Source organism: Anas acuta, chromosome 3 (assembly GCF_963932015.1).
Source record: "Anas acuta chromosome 3, bAnaAcu1.1, whole genome shotgun sequence".
NCBI lineage: Eukaryota > Metazoa > Chordata > Aves > Anseriformes > Anatidae > Anas > Anas acuta.
In genome coordinates, this window is record NC_088981.1 from 58,855,754 (window position 1) to 58,882,907 (window position 27,154).

General features: G+C 35.5%; 1 long non-coding RNA gene across 1 annotated transcript; it reads right to left on the reverse strand.

The window, feature by feature from the left end:
• LOC137853013 (uncharacterized) lies at window positions 1-27,030 on the reverse strand. The gene is made up of 3 exons (XR_011094158.1): window positions 26,583-27,030; window positions 26,372-26,430; window positions 1-2,495 (listed from the first exon to the last, which is right to left on the reverse strand). It is a non-coding gene; the product is annotated as an uncharacterized lncRNA (long non-coding RNA).
• Between the last annotated feature and the right edge of the window lie 124 nt (window positions 27,031-27,154).

Here is a 27,154-nt window from a genome sequence, read left to right on the forward strand (position 1 = left end):
ACACAAAAAAAACCAAACACTTTTTCCTGAACTTACTTTCAACATCTTAATATATGTATGGAAGATGTGTTTTAAAGAAACAGAACCCTAAGAACCCTTCAGCTTTTCAGCAACAATGCTTCAGAAAACTGCTGCATGTTAGTTCTGTCTCAAATATCAGTATGAAGGCAAATGCCCAAATTTACAGCATAATCAGTGTCACAGTTATCATCATACTTAACAGAAGCTGAAAGTTTGAGTTCACAGATCATTTGGATGAATAAGCTGAGGAACGTCTACAAGGAAGGCTGAGATCAAGCCTTGCAGAGCCTAATTCCAGGAGGGAAGTGCTCCACAGTCATGTGTGGCCCTCAGGCTACACAAACGTAAATGACTTATGGTTTCATAGACCAGTCTTCGTGAGCAAAAATACAAAATAAAGAGGAAAAATGATCAGCTATAGTTATATCATCTGCTCACTATGATGAGATTTGGTGCTGATTTGCCCTACAAAAATCATATAGTTTTCTATATTAAAGTAATTAGACAGAATAGAATATCCTTTGAATATTCAAGAGAACATTTTTTTTCCATTCCACGTAACTGTGTTTTTTTTGAAAATTCGCAAAACTTCATGATAAATATTAAAACAATACTCAAACTTCTAACAAAGTTGAGACATTATTTTGAAAAGAAAAAAGGTACATTATTTGTTGTGCATGTTCCTATATGTATATTCATGCAAAGAATAAATTAACTATATGAAGAAAAACATATTAATAATTTCTAGTAAATGATGTAGATTTCGTCCCAAGTTTCAGTTCAGACATAAATTACATCCTCTTAGAAATAAATATTCATTACACTAAGATATTGTTTCATTGAAGAGCCCTTCTCTGAGTCTGTGCAAGTGTTTTAGATTTAATTTCAGTCTTCGAGTCCTACAGAAAGAGATCCTGGCTCTGCATTGTTGAATATTTACTGATAAGAAACAATAATAAAACCTATAATCTTGGATATACTACAATATTCTGCTCTTAGGCATGGATGCATCCTTAAAATCTTCAGTTACATGATCATGGATCTGATTAGACACAAAGGTCTTTAGTCTGGAGAGAGATGCAGTCAAGATCAGCAAGGCTTCTTTTCAGGGATTTCTGATGGCAGACTGTAAAATTCTTTAAAACAGAGAAATGGACAAAACTCTGTATATGTGCACAGATACAGGAGGACAAAACCTTACCCACATAGAAGGAATGCAGATGTACATCAGATGACATAAGTGATAGTGCACAAAACAGTGTTCAAAAGCTTTCTGCAGACCTCCATATCTACCCTGGTATATCTGACTGCATAACATTTTGAAGATCCCACATGATATCCTATTTGTTGCCGTGGAAATCTTGATTTCGGCATTTTATGTCTGAAATATTAACCATGGCTTCAAAAAATTCTTTCAGAACATTTTCCTGTGTGTTTCATTACACACAAAAAGAGACAAGATACTGAAAAGTTTACAAGCTACATTGCAAAACAGCTTCCCTTCTTCTGCTTCTTTAATGAAATGTGATGCACTAAGACTGAAAAAAAAAACACTCTTTGATAAGGTAGATTAGCAATTTGGTCCAAATAATATACATTAGCATTCATCTGAAAGTAAAAAAGATGGGTTGTTTCTTAGAGATAGTGCATACCTGAAGAAGGAAAACCAGACTAGGTTTCAGAACTGGCTTTAGTACCCAGTTACAATTTATAGAGATTGATGGTTTCTTTTTCTGTTAACATTTGGCATTGTAAAACAAACAAACAAACCTAATGATTTTAGTGTAACTCATTTTTAATAAATAGGACAGCATCTTTCAACTCATGTTTGACATTCTTTATAATGAGTCTTTCTAGGCATTGACCAAGTTATCTATCATCAATTGTTATTAAAATAAAAGACCAATTTCTTTAATTGCTACATATTGCAGAGTTGCTGTGAATTACACATCTGCCCAGTCATGTCTTGCTTCTATGAGCAATCATAATAACATCTATGAAAAGTCAGTAAACTGTTATAAAGATCTATTTAAATGAAGCCTAATTTATCACAGTTTAACTATTCCCTGTGATCAATAGTAGGAATGATTATCAAAATGAAGTAGTCCATTCACCAATATTTATTCCAAAATTATTTTGTGAGCAGCAGTAACTTTCTTTGCTATTTTGGAAGCTGTTGTATTTGGAATACTGCAGTATTATTTTCCTAAGTAGTAAATAATAAATAGACCTCAGTCTGTGAGGCTTTCTGGTCTGGCATCCTGAATGCCTTGAAGCAAGCTCCTTGGGGAAGTCAAGGTGACCTTCCAAGGTAGTACATTTGAGTATCAGGCGTGATCCTTCTGCAGGCCAAATTAAGGTTGTTTATATAAAAACACAGCTGTCTTGATAAAGGAAGCCATGTAGTTTTGTCAGACCACAACATTTAGCAGCATGCTTGAGATCTCTCATCCTGTTGCTTCAATCCTATCACCCTAGAAAAGAAAAAGAAAACAAATATAAAAGAATGGAACTCAACATTAGCAAAATAAACAAACACCTTCCATATGGCAAAGCTGCTGCCAAGCTACATAAATGGAAAACCTTCCATTTTTATACTGGAAGCAGAGGTAAAAATACTCTCTTTACTATCTTTGCAAAAGATGAAAAGCTTTTGAGTCTGGGGAGGAATTTTGTGTTTCTTTTCTTGTTTTCAATAACCAGTTTAACCACTTCTTGTCTATGAGAACATGCAAGTCTTTTTAACACTGGTTCTCCCAAAAAAGTACTGTTGAATCACTGAAACACCTCTTAAAGTGTTACTCCTTTTCAAGACAGCATATGGTCAAGTGCTCTCCAGAGAAATAGGTTTACTAAACTGAGGCCCAGAATAAGTACCACTGGTTCTGACATAAAGTCTATATATGCATACGAACTCCAGGAACATTCCAGGCAGATTCCAGGCAGTCTTTGTGTCTGGCACTAATTTAATGCTGCCACATGGAAATAGCCAGATTTTTGTATTCACAGTAACATTTTTTTTTCTCTTTTAATATGACAACAATGAAATATTACAATTACTACTAAATAAATGTTCATTAATTTAGATATCAAAATTTCCATTAATATTGTCTCTTGGTTATTCTATTTAAACCACTTGAAACGTGGTTCTAAATTCATGATCTAAGACTGCGTACTCCAAAAGTCATAGTTTAAAGCTATTAACTGAAAGGCTAGATACAGTAAGAAGCTGCAGTCATTCTCTGTTAGCCTAGCATCTACAGGTTTGGAATATTCTGGTAGCATCTTTTCATGTTTTGCTAATGAACAGCAATTTACCGCTGTCAATTTCACCTAAAAATTGAAAAGCAAAAATGGTTTGGAATTGCAGTGGTGGGAGGGGAAGTAGAGATTCAGAAAATTACCAATTTTGTATAGTAGCATTTTGTATTGAAATATGAATATATTTATGGTGATTTCATAATCAACATTTTAAACAAAACCATAGTTCAGAACTATTCAGCCTAAAACCCTAAAAAACAATTTGGCTTCCATTTTCTGTACTGTATTGTAGCCATCCAAGTGCAGGATGCAGGTTGTGACATGGCACTGGAATGTGATGATAATGTCTTGAGGGTAAGCATGAACTTGAGTGGAGGACAGACCTTCATTAAGATGGACTGTCAATACTGGACTATCATGCTGATCTATACGAGACTGGGTCTGCAGGATTCCACAGGTTCACATTCTTTTAATCCTGGATGAGAATCCATGTTTGGAATGTGGCATGTGATATTAGCAAAGCCCATGATGGATGTTCTGAACAACCAAGAGATAGTGAGACCAAGCCCTCTGTCAACACCTTTCAAAACCTCCAGCCATTCCCTGAGTCTCAGAGGGCCATACTGTACAGTTTCATTACTGTGTCTCCTGTCAGAGGGTGTCCATCTGGCCTTGCACAGAGTATCAGTCTTCCCTTCGAGACGGACAGATTAGTCTTCCATGTCTCCTGCTCTGCCTGTAACTGTTCCTGGTACTTCCGAATCATCATGTGTTACAACATAATGCTTCACTGTACTGGCACAGATAGGATTTTCCTTCCTTATGGCAACAGACCTAAAAGAAGCAGATTAGCTGAGTATCTTGAAGAGAAGTAATCAGAAATAGGCCTGAAATTGATCTTCAAAGATGCAATGCACTCTGTGTGAGTCTCTGTAAAACAAGAATAGTAGCACCTGGCAGTACCATTTGAATTAGATTCCCCATTTTAGCTTCTAGATAAAAAAGCTTCTAGGGTAAACATCAAGAGGAGTTGTGCTAAAAAAGCCTAAGAAAAAAATGAAATGGGTATTTCAGAAGCAAACATGCAAGGAATTAAGTTTGATGGAAGACTAAAAGCAGAGAGGCAACATGAAATAAAGAACTATCTCATTCACAGGGTTTTCATCTGTAGGGTGTCAAGAAAGGCAAAGATGAGACTTGTAGGACATGGAAAATCTCATTCTGAAGAGTATTATATAAAGAAACTAGTTAGAAATCTTATTTCTCTACTCTCCCCCTCCTCCCAACTCTCAAGGTCAAGTGTTCCCTATCAGACTTCCAAAGCACAAACACAAGTTAGAGAACTGTGTTATAATTGAAAAATTGCTTCTTTAGAAGTTTTAGTAAAAAATGTAAGAAGTGAAAAGTCAGGAAGATTGTTGTGGTTTCAGTGGGAAGTGTTTGTTTTCAAAGTGTTGAGAAAAGATGGATTGAACATCCCATGCTACAGATAAAACATGGACACTCCTTTCTTTCACTGTCTCTGCACTTATTGTAACTAAGATATATACAGAATATGGATAAATCCATTTCACAAGATCACGATTATGTAAGACTACAGGCTAAAGAAGATAATTCTTTGTTTTTCCTTCAGACTCTTGCTTATCTGAAAGGGGCAGCCTTTTAAAAGTCAATAATGGATATGAAAAAAAGGATAGAAATAATGGATATTAGAACTACAAAGCCATTCACTCTTCAAACTGCTAAATCATTCATTAGGTATAACTTTTTATAAAGTTTTAACTATAATTATTGCCTCAGTAAATTAAAAGCCCTCAATAGTGCTATAAATTTACAGTAAAGGGGGCAGACAGGTTTTACTGAACCCTTTTACTTTGAATTCTTCAAGTTTGAGAATTCCAATGGAACTAACAAGTTAGAAAATTGAGATAAGAAAGGAGATGCCTGGAAAAAAATAATTAAAAATAATTAAAAAATAAGAAAAAATACTGGTGTTTCACAATTTCTGTTACTGTGAAGTATCAGGATAGAGTCTGAAATAGAACTGAACATTATAGAAAATGCTGTGTAGTTTTTAAAAATTAAAAGACATATATTTACATTTTTATTCTGATTTTGTTCGCTCTAACATCTGTTCTTCAGTATAAAGCTATATATGTGACACATTACAAAGATAATAGTCCAACCTATACTGAAAGCTCTACTGCATACTGCCAAAGAACTCTCAAATACAGCAGCAGTTATATATAGTAATTTCTTCATAGCTAGAGTGGACAATCTCATTCAGAAGTATATATTATTCTGATGTTAATGTTTTGGAGACTTAGAGAATTAGAACCCCTGTGTTAGAGGCTGCCCAAGAAATAAAGGAAGACATGATTTTGGCCTCAAAAGTATCAATATTAGCAAGTATTTTATATGATGGAAGCAATCCCTACAGAGACTCTGATAAAGTACTTGGAAAAAGAATAAGGGATAAGATACTATCAATCACTCCAAAGACTTCTACACTGCATGGCAAACTATATACCACAGTTTTATAACAAAGTAAAAAAAAAAAAAAAAAAAAAAAAAAGCTTCAGAGAATAACATGCCCTAAAGATGTATCATGTCAGTTTAAAGAATTATCATTTAACTGGCAAAGAAAATATTTTAGTCATTTTGTTTCAGTGAATAATGTTATGGGAGGTTTCATTTGAAGTTATAAAGCAAAATCTCAAACAAGTAATGCAAAATAAAATAAAATTTAAGAATCTCTCCCTTTAAGAATGATTCAGACTGGCCTAGTAGTCATTGTTTTGTTGGAAAAATAGATACATGAATAAAGTGTAAAGCATAGCGCTACTTATACCTCCCGGGGACAGCTAAAATGTATTACTATATGCTAAGAAGCTACTGATAACTTTATTTCTTATGTAATTATATGTAGCATTAAAAATAGTTTCAATCTCTCTACATTAAAAATATTTCACAACCTTGCTTCATTTGCAGACCAGAAGAGCAAGCTTGCACAGAGAGGTGATGGGTAATGCAAGATGTTTCACAGTGTTTCAAGCCTGTATATTTTCCTAAAAGTTCTAAGGAAAGACACCCTGCCTCTTCTCAGCTCCAGCATACAAGAAAAACTATAAAGGAACTAATCTCCACATCTGAGTAATTATGTCTGATAAAGTTGCTTATCCTTTTGTGTCTAGAATATAAAGAATAAAGCATTCAAAAAAGTAGAGTTGTTCAAGAGATACCAGCATCTTGTCTAAAAGGATGAGACACTGAAGTGTAGAAAACTGAGCTGCCATATTGTCCTCAGACACCAGTAACAGTAATGCAGTTCAGTCCATCATTAACCTATAAACCTCTTTAATTTCCTGAGAAACACCATAGTGGGAGGACCTTGCTGAAAAGTCAGTAGCACAGAGTGACCTTAAAATAGGAATGCATCAGCTGCTGATCAGATTAATCCACTGGTAACCAGCCCAGCACCTGTTAGGGTGATTTTATGATCCACCAGTCACATATATATCTATATTACCCCTCGCATATTATTCCTGTTACTTTGTAGGGATGACATTACACAATCTTTAGGGCTTTTCTTCTCCAGGATGGAGGGATTTGATGGTCAATACACTCTGATACAAAGGATAATTTATGGATACAGTCAGATGAAATGCTTGGCTAATCTTCAGGGTATCTTTCAAACAATTGGCATTTCCCCATCAAAGGTAATATAAATGTTAACTGCATAATCTGTAGAGGTGACAGCAACATGGAATAAAAAAAAAAAATCTGTCTTTCTAAAGAAAATACTCTGTAGCCTAAAAAATATTGCTCTAGTGCAGCAGAAATCTAATTATGTGGACCGACTAATAATGCTCAAGGCTTTGTATAGGAGACTAGGCACTCTTACTGTATTTTTTTTAATACATATATTTTTAGTTTAAATTCCTATTTAAAGGAGTATTTACTATTATTCTGTCACCAGTAACCCCTTACCATTCAGATTTTATATATGACTGGCCAGTGCAAAGCAGTTTTGAACAAAGTCTTAGGCAACTTAAAGAGAGGTGTTTGGAGTAGCACATGAAAAGTGACAAGACAGTAAAATTTTTATGTTGCATAATGTATGCTTAGTGATATAGCAACTGGAAAAGGATTAAAAGGGTGTCTCTGCCATGTGATGGAGGCCTGTTAGTGCTGGCACCAACCTGACCTAACTCATCCACATGACATTATTTCAGTACCTTAGCTCTGCCTGATTCTGTCTGGTAGTGGTCGACTGAGTTTCAGAAATAGTGTAGTCATGAGAAAGTACAGACATCTCTGTTCTATGCTCCACTGTACTGTATAGAGATATTCCTAAATCTGACAAGCCCTCAGAATTAAATTTTCTTACTTCTATTCTTAATATTCAGTGAGGATGAAGTGCAATTGCAGCACAAGTCAGTCACATTCATCTTTAGAATCGTCTATTAGAGGCTTCTGCCATCTACATTATTTACCACTGACTTATAAAACAAAAATAAATCAGTATCAATCTGCTTCTCTAAAATAAAAGACTCTCCAAATACCACATCACAAACTCAGAAAGAAGTTTTTCAGCTAGTCCTAGAGGTGAATAGATCAAAGCTCTGTTAGAGACACCTGAAGATGACAGTGAGAAGTAGATTACCGATGTGAAGGCAGTGAATTTACAAAGCCCTTCTGTAAATGAGAGTACATTTAAGTACTTCCATTTAGCATAATTGCTATCATATACTACAGTGGAAAGGATGTTCTCTGAAGTTGACAGAAGCTAAACCACCTAAACTTTGGGGGGCAAAATTTTTGAAATATAAATGTACCAGAAATACTGATAGCTAATGTTAACAGAGGCACAGATATAAAACAACCATTATTTAAGTAAAGTAAAATTTTGCCTTCAAAAGTGAAAGCATAATTGTTAAGTGAACCTATTCTTAAGTTATGGCAATCTATTATTTACTACAGAAGGGATGAAGTCATATGCTATTGGTGTATGCAGCTGCTATTGATAAAGAAAAACACATTTTCTGTATGATTTAGCAAGCCAACCATCACACTCTACACCAGTAAAATTACTGTTTCATCTTTAGTTGTAATATAAACCTCAATGTTGCAATAACATGGAGGATCTTGAAAAGCTGGGGAAAAGTCTTTGACTAAAACAGTAGATAGCAATTTCTTGCTTATGAATGGACTAAAATAAACAACAATAAAAGCCATGAAATAAATACCATTAGTAATCACTACTTGCAGATGGGTTACTTAAAAGCAGGAGAAAGTCCAAGGTGACCTCTTAATTGCAAACAATGTGATGGGTGTAGATAATAACCTCAGTTATATCTCCGGATAATTCCCACAGCTTGTAAACATTGTTGCTTTCCCCTCAGGGGAAGAGCTAAAGAGTAATTTTATTATACCCTACAAAATACAGGAACATAAACAAATCTAAAAACGTAAGTATAAAGTTGGTTTACTGGAAAAGGAGACTCTTATTCTGGGGTTGACCTTGGTCCTGCAAATAATACGAAGGGAATAAATGGAAGTGAAGAAGGTACTGACTTTAAATCCCCGTTGCTTTCTTAAATCCTCTCTCACAAGCATGTTAACTCAAATTTATTTTGTCCATTCACAGTAATGAAAAATCACTGGTATCTGTGTTAGCTGGCTGGGTAGCTTATGTTATTAGTGAATTAACTAAAGATAATTGAGATACCTACTGATCTGAAACTATTTTGTTTGATTTTGTCTTTTCAGTTATTAGACTGAAAACTGCCAGTATTAACCAGCTATCCATTCAAATTATTTTATTGCACTTTACATGCAATAAACTAAACTGTTACTGAAATTACTCGATTCAGTTCCAAAACAATCAAGGACAAGATTTAAAGCTTAAAAAGGACCAGACTTGTCTCTATTTGCCACAGACTACAGCATTTCTTCTTAAATCTATAGATTTTTTTCGGGCTTTGAGCCTTCTTCATAGAGCATCACTGTTGGTCTTTAGCCACATTGCATTGTTAAAGATTAGACAATGATAAAATGGATTATTAGCTGCTGTTACTGCGTGGTATAATACTGTTCTTACAGACTGACATCTTGTGGAAATGCAGGTGTAATTAGAAGAAAACATCATATACGACCAATCTCAAGCTTTATGTACTTGTGACATTAGGCACTCACAGCACTCATGTATAAAGAGGCTTTCTCTGAAACACTGTGCTCATGGAACACTGACTTTTGTTATATTAATAGAAAATGATACAATATAGGGAAGAGTGAGATTTAGCTGTTATAGCTTATATGTGCCATATCTTCCTTCCATCACACTGTCATAGTGTTAAAAGATTCTACTGTCAGTTCCAGCTTATGTAAAGGTTTAAATGATGAGGCAACTTTTTTTCTACTCCACATGTACAAAGCCCCATAGTTTATACAGAAGGAACATATATATGTTTTTGTTAGGGAGTCTAAAAATTAAAAAAATCAACTGTGTAAAAACTTGGTCTGTATCAACAAATTCAACTTAAGCTTAAGCTTATATATATTATTATTTTCTAACAAATGGCTTTCATTACAAAAAGCTGAGGTTACTAAACACAATCAAAACATTTATTTGCAAAACTCTTTAAAGAAAATAACTAAAAAATAAAGCCAGAATTATTTACACATTTCCACAGAGAGCAGTCATTAAAAAGTTGTTTTGAAGCTTACATGCAACACTGATGAGTGTTAAGGAGGAACTCCCACATCTAAAAACCCCCATGCTTGTTAATTCCTTCCACATGCAGAGCTATTCTATGTTGTATGATTCAAGGTACTTTTAGAAAAGAGAATATGTTCAGCTTGGTTTTACATAAGTGTTGGCAGAGATACTAAAAGCAATGCAGGAAAGCATGGAGACTTTCTAGGTAACACAATGGTTTATTTCTTCAGAGATTTTTTTTTCTCTTTCACTGACATCTTTTGAGATGCTGAAACTCAATTATTAACCTTTCAAGCTTTCCATACAATTTTATTTCTTGAACACTTACATGCTCATTACATGTAAATAAATTATGTAACAATTAAACAGAGTTTTTATTCTCAGGGCTCCTCCACCTTTAAGTCCAGATTCTGATTCTGTTAATTTTAATGTACTCTTCTTTTGGCATCAACTTCAATGGGGCTTTAACTTTTTTTTTTTTCTTCTTTTTTTCTGTTTTTCACTAGTTGCTGACCTTAGCTTTCAGAACATAACAAAGTCCTTTTGAAGCCAACAGTTTACCAAAGTGCGACATTCACCTAGAGTGGTAGAAACCTATGTTTTGGAGTTGTGGGGATGTAAGTCCTTGCCCTAATATTTTTAAGATTAATTAAGAGACATTACTTTTCTCTATATTTATTCCTACTCAATACTTATTACATTTTTAATCCTATTATAAGAGTGGATAAAATAAATTCTATTGTAAAGATGAATTTAATCTTGCTTTAAGACAGTAATTTATCTATTCAATGCTCAATATTTTGGGAAATTTTCAGAAAAAAATTATGAAGAAGGTGCTTTTCAAGGACAAGCACATAAGTTTTAAAACTTTAACAATATCTTTAAAACTTTAAAACTGGGTCTTGACCTGTTCTCTCACAGCCTCCTATGAGGAGAGGCTGAGAGAGTTGGGACTGTTCAGGAGAAGAGGAGACAAGAATGCAGCTTTTAGCATTGCAGGAAATCCTGCAATTTAAAGGTAAATGAGCTTTAACTACGATTACAGGATCAGTAATCAAAGGTTTAATTGAAAGCAAAAGGGATTCTTACTCAGAAAAAATGTGTAATATTTCAATTAGCTGATCTATTCTGTGAACAATAAATAAACTGTATCCAAAACTACAACTGTAAGATTTGATGTCTCTTTTTTCAAAGCAAGTATGCTTTATACAATGGGAGACAGATGTTTCCATGTTTTTGTATAATTTAGTTCACTAATTTAGATCTCAGTTTATTATTCAGATGTTTTATATTGTAACTCTGCTATATTCAACTATTGATCATTTAAAGAAAGGAAATTTGCTATAGTGTATTCTAACAACTAGGTTGTTAACTATGTTTAGCAAATAGTTTAGCAGATTATAATGTGTTTATGACTGTGTGTGGCTACACTGAGAAAGATAAAGGTCTTTAGAAATACATTCTGCTTTGTACAGTATAAATTGTGGATTAAAAATGGAAAGGAAAAATGCTTTAAAACAAGTCAGAAAAAAGAAAAAAAATCCCGTGCAGTGAAACAGAAGGAGGTTCTATCTCATGGTATCTCCCAAGATTTATTTATTTGATTCTTTTAATCTATTTTGTACTAGAAATAGTACAAATCTGAATCTGAATAGTACAAATCTGAATCTGCCAAATAATTGAATTAGTCTGTTTACTAATAATGCAGTTTAAAACTAAATGTCCAAGGTTTTGATGAAACACAAAGGCACCATAGCTCATGATTAATGTTGATGGTCATGGGAAATATTTCTCAGGAGGAGGGGAGAAATGATCCTCCAAGAAATGAATCTCCAGGCCTCTTTTTCCATGGTCAGTTATTCATCTTCCAAAGATTTCCTACTGTCACACTCTCATCTTCCGACTCTTTTCCTGCGGTGCTCTTCTGCAAGAGGATTGGGGAACATATTTGGGATGTGTGGTCAAATTCCCCAACAGACCCAACCTCAGATTGTCCAAAACAAATAAACCAACCTCTTGGTAACATTTCCAAAAAGGTTTTCAGAAGTTCATTACGTAAGTTATTATCCATCTCACGTTACCCTAACCCCGCGATGCAAATGTCAGCATTCTGATGAATAGGTCATGTCCAACCCTTTCCTTCATCATATTGCTGTGCAAAAAGAGCCTTACACAATCACATACTGTAAAGGTTTTTGCTACAGCTGAAGCAACCAGAAGACCAACTTGTGTACTCTATTTATAGTGTTTCTAATTATGTGTTTATTAAGTAGCAGTGGCACTTAAGATGTGCATTAGAATAACTTCCTTTTCCACTGACGGTGGCTTTTTTGCAAGCTGATTCCAATTATCTCAAGGAGCTGGGCTCGATATGCTAGCATACCACTTATATATATGCTTAGGACAGATTTGCAATAGTAACATCACTCTGCCTAGAGACTGACAACTTCAGAGATGTTCAGAAACCAGTTTAGGCAATTCGAGCAACCCTGATCTATGGTGTCCCTGCCCATGTTAGTGGGACTATAACTAGATGATCTTTAGAAGTCCCCTCCAACTCAAGCCATTCTATGATGCTGTGATTCTAGGAAGTTAGAGAAGTCAAGATTATATGCAATGCAATTCATTGTGATTCTTTTCTCTCCTGTTTTCTTCTATTTTTCCACCATAGGACAGCTACAATATTTTGCTCACTATAACTTCCATTGCTACTAGTACTCCAATCATTTAAACTACATTTTTGAAAAAAAGTAGTTTCAAATGATTGTAGCAAAAAAAAAAACAAAACAAAACAAAACAAAAAAAACAACTGAAAACAAAAATCTCCTTTGAAGAGTTAATAGTACGAAGGTCTGATACAGTCCTTCTTATTTAAATTTATCACCACAAATTACATAGACAGAATAAAATAGTTGTACAAAGAGTGTAAAATTCCACCATGTTACATAAATATTATGTCCATTGATTGAAATACAGTTGTAAAATCTCACTGATTGTTAATTCAATCAGTGAATTGAATTAATTCTCTGAATCCAATATTATTTCATGCAAGTTTTGAAAATCTTTCAGTATCAGTAGTGGAATTGTTGTTGCCATTTTACCTCATCCAGAAAAAAAAATATGAAAAGCTATTTATTCTTGGAAAAACTGCATGTAGAAAGGAACGAAAACAAAGAAGAAAAGTAAAACATACTCTGCAACAATAAAAATAATTTAGTTCATGTTTGATTATCTGTAAGTGAACTTTTAAACATTACAAAGAGCTTGTCTGAACAGAGGATTCCCTTCACAGAACTTAAGTGGAAAAATGAATGCTCAAGTCTTGGACCCTAAGGAAGAATCTCAGTGTTTTCTTAAGGAAGCACTTTTTGATGGCATAATTCTTCATGTCATTTCATTATTTCAGCTAGACTTGCTCCCACTGTAGAAAAGAGTCATCAGCATCTGGTAAAGTTATTTTGCTATTTTTGTGGAAAAAGGCCAAGATGTGCAATAACAGCTAGTAACTCTGTAATAATGAAGTAACCATTTCCTGGAAATTTAGGAGTTTAAAAATATTTTAAAATAAGTATCTAAAAAGCAATATGACAATGTAGAAAACAGAGTTCATGTCTTACTCCTTTAAAAGAAAATAAAAGAAAGTTGTGTACTGATAGAAATGCTATTAGGCAGCATATTATTCAGTAGTTACAGACACTCTGCCTACCTGCCCCTGTTTTGCTGGTCAGTATAGCTACATCTGAACTCCACCTCCAGCAAAGGTCTGGACCTGTGTTCATTTACAGTCTTGCCTTGCACACTTTTTAGTACCAACCACTGAGCAAACTTGGGGTTGTTTCAAGGAACACCCAAAAATGAAGCCTGTGCTACCTCTTCACGAAGACCTAAACATATAATTTGAGGTGTGGATTAGGAAGACATGAACTGTAGTCATTTTGGTACATTTTGGACATTTTTGGACATTTTCATGGACACAATTGTAAATTGTGGGGACAAAAATACAAGCAGGAAAAATGGGAAAATCTCTTTACTTCGCAGTCATTATTGTCAACCCAAAGCTATTGAGAGAGAAGGGAACAGAAGCCAGATTTCCAATATCCCTGCCCTGTACTAGACTTCTTCTCCTCCTTCCTGTTTTTCATTTTCATCTTGTTGTGGATGGATTTGTTTATTTAGAAATCTCTTCAGCACTATTGCAGAACAAGCTGAAGCTAACAGACTCTCAGACTGAAGTATTTTGTTTGAACTCTAGACTTTACTCTGGCACTTCTTTCTTTTACCGGATTACTGTCTCCTCATTCTCAAAAAAAAATAAATAAATAAAAAAAAATAAAAAAATTATACTAATCATTTTAATTGGCTTACAGGGCTCATGATGATTTTGACAACTGATGTAGGTTTGATAAGTACATGGCAGTCATTTATTAATGTTTTGGTCAACATTTCTCCATGTTTCATTCCAGGAAATCCTTCTATTCAATCACAGTCTCCAGAGGTGGATGAGCTGGGTGTGGGTACAGCTTGCTGACCTTACCAAGGTTTTTCTTATGCTGCAAACTGATGATCTTGGAGAAAACTCTTCTAAAAATACTAAAAATATCACTCATCCTGTGTTTTTAGTTTCACCAGTGACTTGATATTTTTTCTTCCCTCTCTGCGTTGGCCTTTTTCACTCCAATTCTCTCTTTCCCACATAAATGCACAAAACACACCGCCCACACTTAGAGAGTTCCCTCATCTGGTCTTGTCTAATTACTGTCTTCAACATATACAAACACCTGTATTTTCCTCTAGGAACCACATTTGGCTTTGCCCACATATTTGGATTAGTATTACCTCCTATGATGGCCAGTCTCTCTTTGGATGTCTACAAAGAGGAGGGGTGAAGAGTGCAGGCAGGGCATAAAAAGCAAACCCTTACACACTGAGGAGATTTTAAGACTAGCTGATGCAGTCTAGATAGATGTTGCAACCTTTCTTACTAGCACCAGACATAAACTCAGATGGAAGAACACTGGAGAATCATTTCAGGAGATCATTGTATGGCTTCTTCCCATAAAACTCATGGTAAGGAACATTAGAAATGAAGGAGTAATATATCTATGCATGTATCCCAGGATATATATGTTTAAAACTGTAATTTCTAGGCTAGAACTATTGATCAGGGTTGAGAAAACTTTAAAATAATATCTTGTAAACAATATCAGTCATGATATGTTGATACAGCAACTTAACCAACAGCACATATTCTAACTGATAATTTTGAAGTAATGAAGTAAAATCATTACAGTGTTGAGGCCTAGTTCTGCAGGACCATATGTACATCTTTGATTTCAAACAATGACTTGAATTGTGTTCACAGATCTAAGGATTTCTTAAGTCTTTGCCATATTCCATCAGAAATGAAAAGAAAAGAGGTAGAACTGAACAGACCCTGAAGGAAAATAAATAAATAAATAAATAAAAGTACAAGTCGAAATAGCTTTGTGGGCCAGATGCAGCAGACAGCTCGGGTGCCTAACGTGCACCTAAGACTTAGATGTATTATGTATCAAGCGTTTAAATCAGACACACTCCCCTTTTCATGTTTTCTATTAGGGTCCTCTGGGTACTTCTGAGGATGATGAGAATCGTCCATATCTCAGTGAAATAAATTCATAAAATACACATGAAACTTTGAGGTCCCTATAAATGCGGTAGCAAAGTGGTTTTCTATATTATATCCTATAAGCCAGGACACTCGCCTTATTGTCTTCCATTTAGAACCACCCCAAACACCACCTCAGATTGCTTTTGTGTTTTACCAAATAATTCCTCCACATGAAACTCAAGAATGATGCTTAAAACAGGGATTAAAGACCATGAGATTTTTCTCCTAGAAAAAGGTAGTAAGTAGTAAAATACAAGAGATTCCTGATTCCTCATAGATTATCTTCCAAAGATTCCTGATTTCTCAGAGATTTTCTTCCTGACCCAATCATTATTGAATTCCTGTATACTTTCAATTAATACAATGAAAAATGTTATCTCTCCTTTAATATTCTCTAGTCTCTGATTAGGATCTTATTATGGATGGTGAAAGTTGTGGGTCTAAAAGCCTTTAATCAGAGAAAGTTACTGACCAAAATCTTGTACTTTGAGAGCAAGTGCTGTGAGTAGTAACCTATTTTACAAAAGATGGGAACCACCACGTGTGTCTCCAGATATAACTTAATGGAATGAGCCCTGCCAAGCTGTTTTTGAACTTAGAGACTGTTTTTTAACCCAGTGTTTAGAAATGCTCTCTGAGTTTTTCACCTAAGTAAAGAAATATTTTTTAAAGTTTAGAGCAGATCATCTCTGGGCTTCAGAAAGGGGAAACATTCAAGATGTGTGTCTACCCTCAGCAGCTTCCTTTCCAGCATTTCCACCATATTGTTAGTTTAAGGCAGCTGCCAGTTGATTTTAGGCAGCCAGATTCTCCAGGTGCTTCAAGTTTTGAATCTCATTTTGATGCACTTCATTCTCAGAAATGCTGTAGAAGCATCCAGGATGCTGATTTGGTGTTCTGAATTCACCAGGAGAAATGGACTGAAAAAGGTTACGTTGCAGACAGACCTAACCTGGGCCACTGCAGATTCTGTGTTTACCAAGGAAATAACTTAAAACAAGGTTGGTACTACTTGGTACTACAGGTCATGAAGTGTCTCAAAGCTCCCTAGATTCACTAAGCAATCCTTGTAACCTTACTTCCCTCATTGAATTAGCTTCTATGAGCCAGATTTTTTTTTACCATTTTCAAAACCAAGAGTAGCTTTGCTAAGTATGACAAACTTTCCTTTTCTGTCTGACAACTCTGCTGTGATTGGGAAGAATCTGCTTCACACCAATTTGAAAATCTTCCCAGTAACAATTGTAGCCACAAAGTGGAAAAAAAATCTCATCTTGTAACACTACTGAAAGCTATTAGAAAATTGGGGACGTGTATGTTTGGGGATGTGCGTATATATGTGTGTGTGTGTATATATATATATATATGTATGTATCACTAAATTTTTCTTCAGGAAAAGAGTTTGAGTGGAGTTTCTAAAATTTCTCCAATTAGCAGCAGCGGTATCAGTTTGATTCTGTTACTGGTTTGTTCACAGGAAATGGCTTTACAGCTTAGCAACACACCACAGACAGGATAATTAGGTACTGTGTTTGGGGCACTCACATTAGGTTTTCCTCTAATATACCAGAAGAGGAATATTTAAAAAAAACATTTCAGAAGCAGTCCGCATGTCTTAACATCCGGAATAGTAAACTGTCTTGCTACCTGCACGTAATCTGCTGCTCCCCAGTATCTGCAGGAAATCCACAAGAAAAACCTCACTTACGCAAACATTCACCACAACAAAATCATGTGATCAGCAGGGTGAAAATAACAGCCAAAGCCTGATGCTGCTGGAATACACATGAAAACTAAAAAGCTCAAACCATCTACTCTTCAGCATTTCTTATACAAACACACATATATATATATACACTTGCATTTTATTGTGTTATATCACATACATATAAATAATATCTACACGTACAAACATAACATTAAAATATACAACTTTACAAAAAGAGAGTACCACCAACTTTTATGTGAATTTTTAAAATTTATATAAAATGACCACATTTGTACTGGGAGGACACACACAACATGTCATCTCTCTGTGTTATTATAATCCTCTATGTCAATAGAAGTCTTCTGTTCTGGTTCTAACTTGTTTGCTTTGTAACTGTCTGAAGTTGATGTCTGACCTTTTGGGTTTGCAACCTACATATATATTAACTTCATCCAGAACTGTAAATTTTATAAAATTAATCACTAGATAGTTGTCAAGAAAACCAGCAAGATCCTGCTCTAATTTACTACATATCTCATTAAGAGATACTAGACAAGTATTCTTAGTCCTAAAATATTACTTCATGGTTAGTTTGGTTAGTTTGTTTGGTGCCATTGTACAATACTTATTTCTTTAAAATGTAAAATCATCAGAGCTTTACAGAAAAAAAAAAAGAACTTTACAAAAAGCATGTATGTACATTAAAAAAATGGCATATCAGTGTTTATTTCTGAACAAAAATATATCACAACACTAGGGAAGAGTGAACTGCTGCTGTCAGAACTCAAGCCAAATATGAACATTTTCTGGAGTTTGAAAAGATTACACAAAAGTTGCTTTGTTTTCTTTCATTTTTATGCACCATGGCACTCCCTGGCTTCAGCCAGAAACACAGATACCATACAGTATGAGAGAAAATCTCTTCCACTGCTACTGTATTTCAGCTCTGATGAGAAACAGGAAATACCAGCAGTCTCATGAGAATGCCTGTTTTCTGAAGATCTCCAGCTCAAATTAGGATGATTACACAAATCCATCTGAGCCTGAAAATCTTCTGAAATTGGCCTAAGTGGGATACAAAAAGCATAGCAGAATGTAGTAGCCTCATCATTTGAAGACACCCATAAATATGAGGTGAAACAATACTGTTTGTCTGACATCTCTACAAAAAGAATTAACTCTTGCTAAATATCGAATTGGAAACCTTGCCAACTCTAAGCAGGGATCTCTACATTTAAAACCTCCTTTAACAAACAGATGAAAGTAAACATTTTCAAACAAAGGTTCCTGTCTTTGTGATAGCTTAAAGGGACTGGATTTTTACAGGGTGCTGGTCACTTTTTCTGATGAGTATAATCCTTCAAGATTTAACACTAAGTACACAAAACCTCAGCCACTCTGAACTGTAGTTTTGAAATTGTTGATAAAATGTTTTAAGAGTCAAACCCAAAAGTTTTCAATTTTGATGAACAACATGTGAGTACACAAACAGAATGGCTACACTGGTCCTAAAAGTAATGCTGATGACAGCCAAGAGCAGATGCTTGGAGACAGAGTACAAAAGTAGGGCATACAGAGTGTCTTACATGCCTTAGACAGAAGGCATATCTGGGCCATTATGTTTACTGTCAATCTGGCAATGTGAATATATCGTATGTTGTGTTTGTTTCTTTTTGTAGTTGCTTGTTTGTTTTAACTTCATCTTGAAAACCATCATACTTTTGGCCTCAAAATCTTGGGACAATGAATCCAACAATTTAATTATGCACTGTGTCAAAAAGTACTTCCTTTGTTTTGCTTTTAAGCTGCTTTTACGGTTCCTGTGTTATGAATTGCATAATCATTCCTTACCTTCTCTATGATTTTATTATACTTTTGACTTTCAGACTATCTCTGCTCTTTTTCCACACCAAAAGGGTCTTTCATAATCTATTAATTCCCCCTGTGCCATACTCCTGACCATTTTTTTTCCCTATACTTCTTTATATCTTAATATTTACTTTCTGGAACTAGGCAACCAGAACTGCACTTAATATTCAAGATGTGGGCATATCCTGGATTATTTAGTGGTGTAATGACACTGTTTATTTTTCTCTCTTCCTTTCCTCATTCTTTTCACGTTTTTGACTGGTAATGTGTCAGCTGATGTTTTCAGAGGCCTACCCAGAGAGTATAAGATGTCTTTCCTTAAAAGTAACAGCTCATAACTAATTTAAAGTCCATTGCTTTGTAGACATAATTAAATATCATTCCCTCACCCTCCCTTTACATTATCAGTATTAAGACTCAAGACTCTTTTTACCCAGTTAGTAAAAATTACAAAATCCATTTGTAGCTAGCCCCAGTTTTGGCCATCCTGAACAATTTTTGATTATTGGAAAATTTCTTCATATCCTTGTTCCACCACTTTTTTCCGCCTCCTTATGAATAGCTGAACAGCACATTTCCCAGCACATAACCTCATGAGACTCCAGTGGAAACCTCCCACCACTGTGAGAACTTACCCATCTTTTAACCAGTAATTTATCCTTGAAAAGATATTTTTTTATTTTCTCCAGCAGAAGTTTGGTCTCCAGAAATCATTGTGAAGGCCTTTGTGAAAAGTTTTTTGGAAATCCAAGAATTCATTATTCTCTAGACCACCCTCATCCACATGCTGCTAGCTCTTTATAAGAACTGCAATATTTGAGACTGGCTGTAACATGATGCTACACATATCGTACAGTTTTCATGTGTACTACAGATACCTGTATTATTCTAGGGAACTGCATTGCTGCCTGATTGCAGCTATGCTAGAGACTGGATTTCTTATAGCAGCTCAGTTAAACTGAGTTCCAAGACTAAAATATGAACATGAAATCTCTGAGAAAAGCAGCCAGGCTAGTTCTTAAGAGAATTGCATGTATCTGAGAAAAAGCTGAGCTTGAATCACTGACTAAAGAAGCCGTGGACAACTATGGGGAAGTAGCAAGTACCTGCAGAAGCTTCTGTCCTGTCTACATCCCTCTGGAAGAAAAAGAATAGCTAAGGATGTACAGCCCTGCCAGGTACATACAAACTTTAGCTGGGGCAGCTCCCGAAAGATTTTAAGAGCTTTGTCATGGTGCCCAATGTTCAAGCAATTTGATTTTTTTTTTTTCATCCATTGAGATGTTCTAGAGGAGGAACATAAAACACAGGAACTGAAAAACTGAATCAGAAAGGGTGGTCAGACTAGGATCTGTGATTACTATCGTATTTGCAGTAGATCTCAGTAGATGTACTACAGATTCAGTTGAAGATTATAATGAAGTACAAAATTATATCTGTTCTTAACTTTCTAAATCTCATCTAGTTTGTGTTTGTGTTTTTTGGGGGCAGTACTCTCATCTCACATTGAATCCTTATTATTTTTAGACTCTTCTGTCCTGTGGAAGATCCATTTCACATATTAAATATCAATTGTATTTTAAAATTGTATTTTAAATCTATTTTAAATGTATTATCTTAAAATTCCATTAGCATAGCCTAGGGTTTGTATTGTGAGAGAAGATAAGCAAATATATAATTATCTCACCACTTTTTATCTAAACTTGTCTTAAATCTAATGATTATTCACCCTAAATTTAAATCAATTATTATATATTTCATAGAACAAGCTATGTCAATACAGCAGAAAGGTACAGCAACTTGTATTCCCCAGAAGTTCTAACAAGTACAGATTACAAGAAGGCATCTAAACACTTCTATCTTGAGGTTTTAGGGTCCACAGTTTCAGATATTTTTGACCAGATTTAGAAAAATATGAACTCTGGATGACTTTCAAATTAGATATCCAAAATATTTGCCTCTGTTTCCCTTTAGTACCTTTCCTCTTCTCTGTACCCTCTTACTGGTCCACTTCTTTCATTTCTCTCTTGTTCACGTTCATGTCTGACATTGTTTTCACTCCACAAGCATGCATTCAGATTTTTACGACATACTTTTTTCTCTCATTTTGTAAAAGTACTAGATAAAAATACAACTGTGAAAGCCTTTTTATAACACTGTTACAGGCTCCCATTTTAATAGCCTCATTTGTCATCATAATACTGACCCTGGTGCAAGACCGCAGCAGGGTGCATTGCGGCCTGTAACAAATCCCATCAGACAGTCCCGATAAGGCCTTTCCAGCTAGAGACCATTCAGACTGTATTTAGACATAACCACACTAGGCCTGCAAGCTGTCATATTTTCTCTGGCCCCAGCAGGCTGCTGAGGCAGGCTGCTATAGCAGGCTTTCCCTGCCTGCTGTACGGTGTTTCCTGTATATAGATTTTCTAATGACCCCCAGGTCTGTTTTCCTGGGCCTTCCAGACAAGGGCTGACTCTACTCCCATCCTCCCTTCACCCTCTGGGGGCTCGGGGATTACAAGTCATCCCTGAAGAACATGCAGGACTGAGGCATTGTTTGCATGCATCTGCCTGGTTTGGATGGGTTTAAAATAAATTTTGGGCATTCTTTCAGGTGAGGTCATAGGACTCTCAGGAAACAAGAAATCCAGTCCAAACCCATCCCACATTCTGCCAAGGGCTTCTCCTCCAAATCACGAGATCTGTCGTCCGTGCAGCATGCTTTCCTTTTTCTTGGCTGGCTCCACAATGGAACCAGTCCTTGTTATAATAAAAATACTGTCTGTTTTACTCTCTGTCCAAAGCTTCCTGCCTTAGAGCTTCACTGGACAAGTCAATACCAAGTGTTGCCTCTGCAATTATGGCCTAAGGCATGATATACTCTGAAGCCTGTCTACATCCTTACACAGGTGCTTGCAGGTGGTATGTTGGTTGTGCCAGTTAATACAGGAAGACTTCTAGTACCTCCTATACCTCTACTGAATTTAGGATAGTATATGCAGGGCTGCCATCATTAATATGTCCAAACATACTGTCTTGAGGGCAACTGTCATAAGATAGCACATATATAACCTTTTAGTCTTCCCTCCACCCATCTCCTGAAACTTGCCAGAAGTGTGTTTTTTAAAACTCAGCATTAGGCTGTCATTTCTTTGTCTTCCTTTCTGGAGGATTTCCACATTCAAACCACCATCTCCAGCAGAGCTGTTGGAGAAAACCAACTTCATGAACGATGTATCTATCTCTTTGATATAAATTGGGCCCACTCAAGTTTTTTCATTGCTGTAGGCAAAATCAAACACAGAGGTGGCAGAGAAACTGCCCTGTGCTCCATACCCCACCTAGTCACCCCTCTGTTAGTCCACCGGCCACACAACCTCTCCTTTCAGCTGCAAGGAGTGCACATGGAGACTGTGCAGAACAGGGCTGAGCCAGCACATAGCAGGGCTGCCAGCATTCATTAATATGGATTTTACTTGAGATGCTCACTGAAAACCTTGTCTACAAGAACTGCCCTGCTGATGGTAACAGAAGGGTACAAGCAGCACAGTTTTGGAGCTGCATTGCAACTGAAGAAGAAAAGAATCCTTTTCTGTCTTATTTAAAGACAAGATTTGCCCACTTTTCTCTATCTCTCTGCAGGCACCAACCCTTGTGTGACCATGCTGATAACCAGATAGCTTCATGGTCCTCCCATCTGCGTGAGAGGGACCCAAGCCCAGTGATCCCATGCTGTCTACATTGGACACAGAAGCTTGGCAACATCTGTCTGACTCCATACACATGGAAATGTTCCCCAAATTGCAGCAGTATTTCTACAGAGAATAAAATGTATAATCTAGAGCTAAGAGCAACAAGATAAGGAGGATAACAATTTTATTTTATGCTTTACATAGATGGTACTGCATTGTGTATCATTAATACTGCATTGAAATAAGCAGTGGGTAGAATATGTGCCTAGGCAGTAATAAATTAGGCACTGGAACTTAAATACATAATCTTCAAAACTGAACTTTAATCCCTGGAAACCTTTCCTAAAACTAAGTATAGTGGCCCTTGTTTGTTTGTTTTGTTTTGTTTTAAAGTTGATAACAAAACAATATAAGTTGGATGGCAAAGAAAAATATCAGTTTCACTCTACTGACCTCTCAACATGCCTCTAAAAATACCTATTTATCATCATCTTCTATACTGCATTGAGATGGGGGATGGTAACGACAGAAGGCTATAGTCTACTTTATAGTCCATAGTTTAGCAGGCAATACTATCTGCATTTTATTTGGTGGATAAAAGATAATCAGAAAAAAAAGTGTCATATGACCTGCAGTTTCCTTATCTTGTATTATCAGCCCACTTTCTGTCAGAAAGCTAGGCTTTGTGGAAAGTGCATTAAAAGCATTTTTGCAAAAGGTCATAATTGCAACAACTGCTAGCATTTCCTAACTAATCTACTCTTCAGTTAATTATAATATCCAGTAGATGACATTTCTCTATTTGTAGATACAAAAAATGTCCTGCTCTTCATAACACGTACATTTCTTCATACAATTTCACATACATATGGAAGTAATTTCTTGTTATGGTATTATATGGACTATCAAAAAGAAAACATTAGCTTCAAGGTGCCCTGACTGATAACTCTTGTATTTTCTAGCAGGCCTAGATGCATGGTATGAATGTCCTGAGGAACAGGGCTTTTACATCCTATTTGTTATCTCTGCAATAGAAACAGATTTGTAGCATGATGAGAAGGAGGATGAGTATGGTGATACATGTATTTCCCTAGCAAAAGACAAATACTATTTTCTCCTGCAAATACATATGTAACAGCTACTGTTTCTACTCTTCAAAAGCATTTTTGTTAAGGAAAGTTAGCTACTTGATCTATGTATAGCCTTTTTTGTAAATACATTTATTCTAGTTTGTAAGCAAAGGTTAATCAAATAAACCAACATGATTTAAAATGGAGTGTCAGTCAGAAATAGACTGGGGATTCTTTATATATCTGATGCTGCCATAACTTAAAATACTGTCAAGTTTTAGGATCGGGTTGTATCTCTTGTTCTGCTTGTCTTTGAAAGACAAACCAAAACCTGGAAATAAGTAAAATAAAAGACCTTTAGAAAATGTGATTATATCCACTGATCACGTAATAGTGAAGAGATGAAGAAAAAATTACAGCACTTCAGTAAAGCATTACAGTGCCTTCTGTCAAGTATTCCTATGGATTATTAAATGGCACATAAATAGGAAAAGGTCATCAGGGCACTTTCAATGATAAACAAACATGCCAGGTCTAGGACACACAGTCTCTGTGTCCACGGTACTTATAAACAGACTAAGTGTCACATTTTCTCATCCCAAAATTGCACATTGCAGAGAAAAATTTCAGTTAATTGGGAAGTTGGAGGCGATGACTTGAAATGCAAAAACATTTCAGTTGCTGAGAAATGTTTCTCCTTATTTTAAAAAAAAAAAAAAAAAAAGACAGAGAGAAAGAAAAAGAAAAAAAAATACAAAAAAGTAAAATAAAATAAAAAAAGAAGCATCTCCGGAGGTTCACTGCTAGCTTAGTTTCTGGTTTGTGTCAACTTGTTTATATCAGCTGCTGATTTGCGTCACTGGCTTGGCTTTGTGGTTGTATCTGGGGCCTGATGGACACCCTGGTGCATTAAGAAATTCACCACAACAGTACAGCATGTTAAGATCAGATAGCACAACCTAACGTTGTTTTCTTAAGCACACACACCACACACAACTCGATGAAAAAAAATTACTGGAGGCAGCTAAGAGAGGCAGATTATCAGTTTGATGCAAACCAGCTTTAAATTCAGATAATGAGGAAAATGTCCATGTAGCACACACACACAAAAAAAAGTGCATGCCAAATATTTTTAAGGGTTCCAAAAAGTTGTATATACATTTGTAAAAGTGTTTGTATTTCTAGGAATCAAGATACCTTGCATCCCTTCACTTCCTCTGATTTTTTTAGTAAAAGCATCTTGATCTACTGCATATTCCCTGTGGTGTGCAGGAAAATTTTGACTTTAAGATGTAAAAGATTATTTCAGTTATGGCTTAAATTAGCTACTTGGAAATGAAAAATGAAAAAAAAAAAAGGCAGAAAAAAAGTTGAACCTCCTGAATAAGTTTGAGGGTTTGATCTGGTTATTTCCAATACTAAGCATGAGATACTTTAGATGCTCTGTTTAAAGCACACACACTTTATAATATATAATTTCTAGTGTTCGGAGTGCATATACAGCAGAAATCAACATTGCATTTTATTACATACATTGCATACACATACATAACTAGCTAATGAAAATGCCTATCTAATTGGGCACTTTAGAAATGAGGAAAAGGTAGTGCATGAAGCTTCTTGCTATACCTGTTCTTTCATACCTGAGAGGGACAAACAGGAACTACTGCAAATCTGAGGGCAGACTTCAACTAAGCTAATAGCAATTTGTGGCACATTTTCTGTCCAAACTTAAACAACTAAGCCTTATAATTTTTTAAAGTTTTGTGATAGTTCATAGCAGGCCTAGCAAATAAACAGAGAATAAATGACTGAAATCTTAACAGAGATATAAGAGGAAATAGTATGCTTTCAAAATCACATTTGCTTTAAGTGAACTTCCATTAAGAAAAAATGAAAATAGTTCCAATGGCCTTAAACATTAAGATGTTTGTGAAATGATTTTTTTTTTTCCTTAGAAATTATAAATTTGACCAAATTTGTGTTAAAATATTAAAATGTCATTCAAGGTAAACGTTACAGCTAAAATGTTTTATTTTTTTATCTATTTTTTTTTTTTCCTGAGAATTTTAAAAATATTTGGCTGTTGCCCAATTTGAAATTAAGTCAGATTTTGAAATCTCAAATTCTTTAGTAAAGTAGAATGATTATCCTTGAGGTTGTTCTGATAATATACCATATTTCAGAAGTGGGAGCTGAAATTCTAGACATCATGCAATGAGTCCAGGAATGCCTATCAAAGCAAAAACTGTCAAAGAACAATAATCCAACTTCTAAGTAACATGTCCATCCAGCAAAAGGCATGTTATAGTCATGTTCTCTAGATCTATTTTTTTGTAGTATGGTCCCTCCCAGCAGAATGTGATAACTGCTTACCTGCATCTTCCTTATCTTTCCTTGTTCCTCATGAGGACAAACAGATATGATGCTGTTGCCTGCACAGAAAATGGAAAGGAAGGTCAAGAGAGCTGCAATATCAACTTGACACATACGAAAAGATCCTACAATGCAGGAGTGACTCCTTTAGCAGTGAGCATAACATCACGGGGGGTATGCAGTATCACCCCAGTGAAGCAAATAAACTGACCTCTGTATCTGTCCAAACATACAATGCTCCTTCTCATGCCAAGAGCTTTCCCTCCTTGTACTATCTCCCATGTGTTAGTATTAATTCAAAGCATTGTACACCTGATTGAAAGGTATGCTTTCAAGAGTATATAAGGCTGGTTTCAAGAGTATTCTAAGACTGGTTCCATTAGATCATGTGGATCAAAGAGAAACGTATCACTTGACTCAGTTCACTATGTTTGATCTGCCTTTTAAAGTAAAACATCAGATTCTGTGCAGGGAGGTTATGATTTAATCTTTCAGAAATGCAAAAGTTTAATAAAAATATTAGACTATTATTATTATAATTATAATCCCTGTTAAAGCATAATTGTGAAAAATAAAGGAGTCTTGATTTCAGTCAACATCTATTGTAGAAGTTTCCATCTCTCTCACTCTCTCAGGACTCCTCAGCCCTTGAACTGGGAGCTTCTGAAAACATCATGAAGTGTTAACACAGCTGGTGGGGTCTGCCACACAGCTGGAAGAGGCACATTGAGGATCTGGTGAGTACAAGTGAGCCAGAAAACTGAGCTGGAGTAGCTCTGTGGT